Here is a 9897-nt window from a genome sequence, read left to right on the forward strand (position 1 = left end):
GGTCCCTATAATACTAGTGATTACCCCATTACTATTTAGTTCTACCCCTTATTAATATTTTTGTGCCCCTATTGCCCCCCATTTGTTATTACTGTGCCCCATAGAATACCTTATTATTATTTGTGGCTTTATTTATTATTGTTAGGTCGGCTGGGTTATATTGTGACTCCTTAGACTCCTATATATAGAAAGGAGGTTTTGTCATTTGAATCATCCAATAATTGTTCATTCATGTAATGTAAAGGAGGTTGCCCCCTCAAAGAGGCTAAATTCTAAGGCGTTGATCTATCTTTTCTATCTTTTCTTGAGCTAGTTTCATAACATTTGGTATCAGAGCTTTGGATTCTAGGGTTTCGCTGCTCCAAACAAGTCATCGTGGAATTTTTTCTATAACTTTTTTCTGTGATGTTTCAGAAGTTCCAAAAAAAACTCATTTTAGAAGAAATCGCGCTGAACCTCGGGTCCAAATTTCATATCTTTTTGTGCTATATTTGCGGAGATATGATCTGAAGAAGTTGGTCTTTTTGCAGACTCCTGAATTACATTCCAAACAAGTGACCTGGGGAAAATCATCATAACTTTCTCTCTGGAGATTAGATTGAAATTTCGTAAGAAGGTACAGAAAGAGGACGAATTGTAGTTTCTTGTGTGCATTTTTTAGATCCAGAGGTCAAAACAGTAATTCGTGGCACGTCGTACAAGTTCACTCTACTGAATTAGTCTATAATCAAGTCACTGTGGGAGATTTCGCATAACTCTTCCTTGGAGAATCCAATTTGGGTTAGACTTGTGGCATTGGAAAGAGGACATAGAGGGCTACTGCAGATCACAAATTCGGAACTAGATGATCGGAAAGTACAGAGAGACATCAGAGGCAATATCAAGCTCCTACAAAGTGACAAAAGTTGTGTAGATTTTCTTAAATTTTTGCTTAAGCTTGGTTTGAAAATTTATTTTGAAGGAATTCAAAGTGCTAGTAGAGCATTATTATCAATAACTAATGCCCCGAGGAAAGAAAATGCAAACACCTAGTAAGGAACCTGAAAGCTCTAGCATGACTCATGAAGAAGAAGAAGAAATGCTATATGATATATCAAAATTACGAGAACAAGTGCAACAAGTGTCACTTGCACAAAAAGCAACAGAATCTAAGATGGATGGTTTAAGGAAAGATGTAGAAGCTAAGATGGATGGTTTACAGAAAGGTGTAGAAGCTAAGATGGATTGTTTAAAGAAAGGCGTAGAAGCTAAGATGGATGGCATGGAAGCTAAGGTGAATGGCATGGACGCTAAAATTGATGGCATGGATGATAAGATGGAAGAATTGAAGATAAATATGAATAAGTTGCTACAAGAAATGGTCACTAATGGTGAAAGGGTACTAAAGGAAACTCATGATGAGAACAAAAGAAATGTTAATCATGATTCCATAGACTCTAATGTTGGATCTAAGACTCACCATATTCCAAAATCGATGTGAGGAAGTTTGATGGCAAGGATCCCGCCACATGGATATTACAGATGGAGCAATTCTTCGATCTCAATAATGTGAAAAACACACAAAAGGTACATATGGCAACTTTATATTTGGAACCAAATCAATTTGTAGGGTATCAATGGCTTTGCTCTCGTAAACAATTTATCACTTGGGCAATTTTTATGGAAGAAATGATAGCACATTATGAGGATACAAAAAGAAACATTTTTTTTAGCCAATTGATAAGTCTCAAACAAAAGGGTTCAATAATGGAACACATTGAGGAGTTCCAAAAATTGAACATAAGGGTAAAAGATATTCCAGAGGAGCATAGGATTGATGTGTTCATAGGGCCTTTAAAGGATAATATCCAACATGATGTTCGCCTTTGGGAACCTCATCATTAGAGAAGGCATTCAGGTTAGCAAGAAAAATGGAAAGCAACCAGGAAGCATACCACTCACAACAATAAAGATGGAAGTGTTATTGCCCCTAGTCTTCCACAACCTATAAGGTTGACACCACAACAATTGAAGAAAAAAGAGCAAAAGGGCTTTGTTACAGTTGTGATAGCAAATACACTAAAGGTCATAAGTGTGCTGAGAAGAAATTATTCTACTTAGATTGTGAAGAGGAAGAAAAAAAGGAGCAAGAAAGGTCAAAAGAAGAGGATATGCTCCAGGAACAAATCCTAGATGAAGAACAAATAAATTCGACCATATCTTGTAATGCATTGGCGGGAATTACCACTCCTCAAACCATCAAGATAAAAGGACAAATCAAGAAGAAAAAGGTAATAGTGTTGATTGATTCAGGAAGCACCCACAATTTTATTCATTGTAAGGTAGCAAAAGAATTGAATTGCGTCCTATATCCAGCATCAGAGTGTCAAGTGATGATTGCAAATGGAGGAACAATAATTGCTCTGGAAAGTGCCATAATATCAAGCTATCCATGGGAGAATATGTATTGACTAGCCCAATGCTTTCCATTCCAATGGGAGGTGTTGATGTTGTACTAGGAGTCCAATGGCTACAATCCTTGGGTACAATAGCTTTTAATTTTCAAGAACTTTTCATTAAATTTTCTACGGAAGTAAAGGAAGTTGAATTAAAGGGTATTGCAGGGAAACAGGAAAGATAATCAACTCTAACAGTATGATAAAGCTTCTAAAAAAGGAGCAAAGATGTGTAACTGCACAATTATGTTCGCTAGATGTTTCCACATCGGAATCATCTATTTCTCTAGATCTCCAAAAAGTCCTGGACAATCATTCCAAGGTATTTGAGACTCCCAAAGGTCTCCCACCTATGCGTGATCATGATCATGCTATTCATCTGATTCCAGGAAGTGTTCCTCCAAACATCAGGCCATAAAGATATCCCTATGTCCAAAAGAGTGAAATTGAACGTATGGTTGTAGAAATGCTAGAGGCTGGTATAATTCAACCAAGTCAAAGTTCTTTCTCTGCTCTAGTAGTATTGGTGCACAAGAAGGATGGATCATGGTGCATGTGTCTGGATTATAGGGAGCTCAACAAGCTCACTATTAAAGATAAGTTCCCCATTCCTGTCATTGATGAATTACTAGATGAATTGCATGGATCAATTTACTTCACCAAGTTGGATCTTCGTTCAGGATATCATCAAATCAGAATGAACACTAAAGACATTCCGGAAATAGCATTTAGAACTCATGAGGGTCATTATGAATTTTTGGTCATGCCTTTTGGCCTTACCAATGCACCTTCAACATTTCAAGGTTTGATGAATTCAATTTTCAAACCATTCCTTAGAAAATTTGTGTTAGTATTTTTTGATGATATACTAATCTACAGCAAGTCTTGGAAGGATCATGTTGAACATTTTGACAGGGTGCTACAACTATTGGAGGAAAAACAATTATATGCAAAAAGATCCAAATGTTTCTTTGGAGTCCAGGAGGTGGAATATCTGGGTCATATTGTATCTCATGAAGGCGTTAAGGTAGACCCTAGCAAAATTAAAGCCATTAAGGAATGGAAAATCCCCACATCCATAAAGCAACTGTGAGGATTTCTCGGGTTGACAGGGTATTATCGCAAGTTTGTTAAGAATTATGGGAGAATAGCAGCACCTCTAACAACATTATTGAAGAAAGATGCATTTTCATGGACTCCGGAAGCAACAAAGGCCTTTGAACATCTTAAAGGGGCAATGTGCCAAGCACCGATCTTAGCTACACCGAACTTCACAAAAACCTTTATTGTGGAATGTGATGCTTCAGGAAATGGAATTGGTGTTGTTCTAATGCAAGATGAAAGACCCATTGCTTTTGAAAGTCGTCCAATCAGGGGAAAGTTTTTAAACAAAGCTATTTATGAGAAGGAAATGTTGGCAATACTCCATGCACTTAAGAAATGGCGACCCTACCTAATGGGAAGACACTTCAAGGTAAAAACGAATCATGATAGCCTTAAATACTTTTTAGAACAAAGATTATCCTCTGAAGAGCAACAAAAGTGGGTCACAAAGATGTTGGGTTATGACTTTGAAATCATCTACAAAAAAGGGAAGCAAAATGTGGTGGCAGATGCAGTCTCAAGAAAGGATGAGGATGTGGAAGCATTGTTGTGCGCCATTTCTATTATCCAACCAGATTGGATAAATGAAGCAAGGGAGGAATGGAAGAATGACGAAGAAGTGTGGGCACTTATTCGATAGTTACAACAAGATTCCTGTACATCTGATACATTTAGCTGGCAAAATGATTCGTTATGGTACAAAGATCGCTTATACCTCTGTAAGAATTCCCAGCTAAAAAAAAGATTCTTATGGAATTGCACACTTCTCCTTAGGAGGGCACTCAGTATTTTTAAAAACTTACCACAGAGTTAATAAGGAATTTTTTTGGGATGGCCTTAAATCAGATATTCAAAAGTTTGTGGCGGAATGTTTGGTTTGCAAACAAAATAAAGTTGAAACAATTAAGACGTCGGGTCTATTACAACCTTTATCCATTCCAAGCCAACATTGGGAGGAGGTTTCAATGGATTTTATCACAGGTTTACCCAAGTCTGAGGGAAAGAGTGTCATCATGGTGGTAGTTGACAGACTTACCAAGTATGCACACTTTTGTGCATTATCACATCCATTTAAAGCCAGTACAGTTTCTACTGCATTTATGGAAACAATTCAAAAGCTACATGGAAACCCAAAGATTATTATAAGTGACAGAGATCCCATTTTCACTGGAAATTTTTGGACAGAATTATTTTCTTGTCTAGGTACTCAGTTAGCTCATAGCTCATCTTATCATCCTCAATCTGATGGGAAAACTGAGATAGTAAACAAATGTTTGGAAGGATATCTTCGTTGCTTTGTATCTGATAAACAGACACAATGGGTCAAATGGTTGCCTCTGGCTGAATGGTGGTATAACACTTCCTTCCATACAGCAACAAAAATGACCCCATTTATGGCACTTTATGGGTATCAACCAACATCCATCACATCATATTTAAGAGAAAATTCTAAGGTTCAGGCAGTGGAACATCACATCGAACATCAACAACAAGTCCTCCAACTCTTAAAGGATAACCTCGTGTTGGCACAGAATAGAATGAAACAACAGGCAGATCAACATCGCAGTGAAAGAAGTTTTGATGTAGGTGATTGGGTATTCCTACGGCTACAACCATATAAGAAAATGTCCCTCAAGCAAGCTAAGAAGGATAATAAATTATCACCAAAGTATTATGGTCCGTACAAGGTGTTGCAAGAGATTGGTACTATGGCATACAAATTGGAGCTTCCTGCAGCTTCTCGATTGCACCCAGTTTTCCATGTTTCATGTTTAAAGAAGGTTATAGGTGACAAGCTCCCAGTTCAAACAATATTTCCAGAACTTGACGAGGAAGGAAAAATTATATTGGAACTGGAAGCAGTCACAGAAACAAGAACTCGACAGCTACGAAAGCGATCAATTTCGGAGTATCTTATCAAGTGGAAGAACTTATCCGCTGAAGATTCCACATGGGAGGATGAGAATTTTATGCAGAAGTATCCATAACTACTCAAGTGTTGAGGACAACTCTTTTTTGAAGGAGAGGGGCATGTTGGGTCCCTATAATACTAGTGATTATCCCATTACTATTGTAGTTATACCCCTTATTAATATTGTTGTGCCCCTATTGCCCCCATATTGTTATTATTGTGCCCCATAGAATCCCTCTATTATTATTTTTGTGGCTTTATATTATTATTGTTAGGTCGGCTAGGTTATATTGTGACTCCTTAGACTCCTATATATAGAAAGGAGGTTTTGTCATTTGAATCATCCAAGAATTGTTCATTCATGTAATGTAAAGGAGGTTGCCCCCTTGAAGAGGCTAAATTCTAAGGCGTTGATCTATCTTTTCTATCTTTTCTTGAGTTGGTTTCATAACACTCCGTCATCCTTCATCAACAATTACTCTGGATATTTATCCTCTGCTATTCTAGCTTTCTCCTTTGAAGGTCTAATTCTCTATATAACTCAATGATTTTACTTGGACTAAAATTTGGAAATTTTACACAATCTTCTATTTCTTCATTTTCTATTAACCAATCATCAGATTGTCCTCCTTCCTCTGCTAAATCTTCCTTAACATCTTTCAGTAGATGTTCTTTCTCTTCTTCCTTCATTCGGTTGTCCACCTATGCCAAATATGTTCCAGTTTCTTCAACAAAATATTAAATCATAAGACAATTATAAAAATAAAAAATATAAGGCCTTTGTGCCTCTTCTTCCTTTAGCAACCTTTCAGTATGTTGCTCTGATATTTCCTTTAACTCCTCTGTCAGCACATTAGTATGTTGATTCAAACTCAAAGAATTTTGGAGACTGTCATCAAGTCTCTTTTCCACACCATCTATTTTAATGATGGCTCTCTGCACTTGTTCGTTGTAGTGAACTGTTTCTTCTCCGGTCTCATTGTCATACTCTGCTTCAAAACTTTCATCTTCTGGAAGGTATTCTTCCATGTTTTTGACAACTTTAAAAGACTGCCTATCTTCTTCCAAACCTACAACCTTGCACAAATTATCAGTTTTAAAAACAAAAGACCTTATGGTCTCATTTGATGCTTCAACCATCAAGTCTTCTGGCTGCTTTAAATCATTCATATGATTCAACTCCTCTGTCTCTTCATTACTTTCAAAAAGTAATGGTCCATGTTCTAGTTCACATACCAAAACTTCAACACCTTCTCCAGCATTTTCCTTTTGCTGTAGCTCAACTCCTTTGAGCTTCTCTGTCTTTAATTTGACATCTATATTATGTTCAAGCTCCCTCAGCTCCTTTATTAACTGCATATTTTCTTGTTGATTCCTATTCTTTTGTAGCCTTTGCCACTTTACTTTCTTTCTCATGACATAACCATATTTCTGGTCCTTCTCATTTCTCTGCAACATCTCCATTAATACTTCAAGTTGAACTGCTATCTCAGCCATTTCTTTATCATATTTTTCGTCACTCATTCTCATGCCATTTGCCTTGGCATCTTTCTTCTTTTGTCCTCTACTGTGATCTCTTTCAGAACCTCTGCTATGACTGTCACTAATAATCATCCTTTCCATCTCTATGAGTTCCTCACTCACTTTACTATGAGTTGTGCAAGCCTCTACAACAGCAAGTCTTCCTTGCTACCACTTACCTCACCAAGATCTCCTCTGGACTTGGTCTTTTGGCAAGTGCTTGGTCCTCTATCTGGAACCTCCTTGAGCATTTTCCTCTGCTCCTTCTAGGCTTCAAATCATCTGCACTTCTAAGAACACAACTGTCCTCTCACAATGAAATACTTGGTTCTGACCACCTCTTCTTTCACTTAGAAACTCTTACCAGCTTCCTTCATTCCCTAGAAATTTTACCCACATCCTCTGTGGAATTTCCCTTATGATCTTCTTGTGAGTTGCAACAATACCTCTGTAGTAACAAGTCTCCTTCTTGCTACATATTCCTCACTAAGCTTCTCTCCTCTGAGCTCAGTCTTTCGGCATCTCTCTGGTTCTTTCCTCTAGAACCAATTAAGCACTCCTTGCTTCTAGGTTGTTGCAATCTTCTCACCTTCTTATGTTGCTACCTGTGCATCAATATAAAGACCACAAACTCTCCAATCATCAAATCAAATTAAAATAAAAACATATCATCTCACCTTCAAGATCTATGTTTGATCTTGGTCCCCCATTCACCTGCACTTTGAATGGACTATTCTTTTATCTAGCCTTCAGCTATATCTTCAAACTCTGCCACTCTTCAAGAACTTGCAAAAGTCCCTCTTACAGTTTAACTACTATAATCCCACTCCAAAATTTGACTCATTCAATTTTTGCTAATCATTAAACAAACTTGCATACCATCACCTGTCTTCAAGATCTCACCACTCCTGCAAATCTGTTTCAGCAGATCTTCATACTTCCACTACGCAAATTTTCAACATTCAGCTATTGCCAATCAGATTTAGAATTTGATTCTTTCTTTTAATCTCCCAACGTTATCTTGGTGAAGCCCTAACTGTCAGCAACAATTACTCCTTCGCTGAGTTTTCTTTCATTGTTTCATTCTTGCCTTGAGTTTCTTCAAAAAAATTTACCTGTTCCTTTTGCACGTAAAGTCTTCTTTCTACTCGCAGGAAACCTTTCCCTGCTCTGATACCACTTGATGCAGGAAAAACCGCTAAAGGCAATTTCCCTAATTTTCATAATAACCTTATGTGGCCTTGTGGGTTATGGCCCACCTATACAAATTAGAAGCATTTACATTGGTGGGTTTTAACAAAAACCCGAACAATCACCAAACAACGGAATACAATGAAACCCGCCAATGAATGTCGATCCCACTCCGAACGCACAAGACCGAACCCCAAATAAAATAAACCCGCGTCCATAAACTTCTCGGTTCCGCTTTTCCCACAAATCTTATCGGATTAATTCTCTGTCGTTGATCCTCTACCCAATCCAATGGTTGATGTTACACCCGATCAACCAACCTAATCAGTGATCCTCCACCGTTTGATCAAGGCACACTTGATCCAACGGTCAGCAACGATATTGCACAGACCACTTGCATGATGTTTAACCACCCTTACGGAGCCGATAAGGATTATAAATCCTTAATCTATACATGTTCAGGTTCGTTATGAGATTAACGTCCGATCACTTTATGACCCGATATTTGTTGGATATATGAGGTCATCAGATCTACGGCCTGCAGGTCTTCAACTAGCACATGGATTACCAAACAGCTTAACCCCTGTAGTTGGATGTGATGTAAGCGTTTGAAAATGAGATCGACAGCTAGGATTTAGTGCGGAACTTCAGCCATGGTCAAGACATTTGTACATGCCTAACTTCCACAGTTACTGATCACCCAGTTCCATCACCAACTCACCATTCCACTGCTCAAGATTCCACTTACTCTGAAATCCACTTAATCACAATTTCACTTCATCATGGTTCCATTCTTCCACCAAACTTGGTGCTTCCACTAAATTTCCTTCTCACCTCCAGATCAACTTGTTACCAAGTTCAACTCTGCCAACTCCTTTCTCCGCTTAGAAACAGTGTGCCGAGACTTCTCTAATTTCTTTACTCTGCCTTGCCACTATACCTGATTATCCGACATTTGACAGTGCATACGGATCTTTGAATCCACTCCACTTTTAGTTTCTGAACTCCTTCCAACGGAATCACACTGACCTCAAATAGCCCTTCTTACAGAATCAAGTTCACATTACTTCCTGAACCAAACCCAATAAACTCTCAATTGATTCTCCACCATTATCATTGTTGCATACACATTCATTTATATGTCAAAACACTCACATCCACTGTTACAGAACCATATTCAAGCATAGTCACAAGTGTTGTGATATATACACACAGTCATTATGGGATTTCCTCCTTATTCACAAATACACGAACAAATCCTTCGGATAACCATAAATACAAACAAATCATATACATACCCTCAACCAATATTAACTCAGAAGATATGAAACTTCTATTTGCTAATTAAAATCTGTATATACATAAACTCAATGACCTGATTTACCCTCAGTTGGCCTTTCTTGTTTCAATGCCCATAGGCTCACAATCCAACACTCCCTGTCTACTAACTCTCACTTTTAAGCCTTCAAGGCTTACAAATTATACAAAAAAGGATTTTGTTAACCAATTTTGGTTCAGAGCCTGAATAATTTCACCTGAATACTAAATATCCTAATCTAATCCCTAAAATCATGAAACTAACTCCTAGTTCCTCTAACTCACACACTATTCTTGAAATCTCTCTTAACGAGAAGATTTCATTACAATATCCTCACTATTATACAACCCTCATAAAAACATATGAAAATAAATAATTAATCACTCTTTAGGGAATCAAGTCCCTTGAAACACAAG

The sequence above is a fragment of the Pinus tabuliformis genome, chromosome 2_2, assembly GCF_031772625.1.
Source record: "Pinus tabuliformis cultivar Carrire ecotype Pingquan chromosome 2_2, CPIR1, whole genome shotgun sequence".
In the NCBI taxonomy this organism is placed as follows: Eukaryota; Viridiplantae; Streptophyta; class Pinopsida; order Pinales; family Pinaceae; genus Pinus; species Pinus tabuliformis.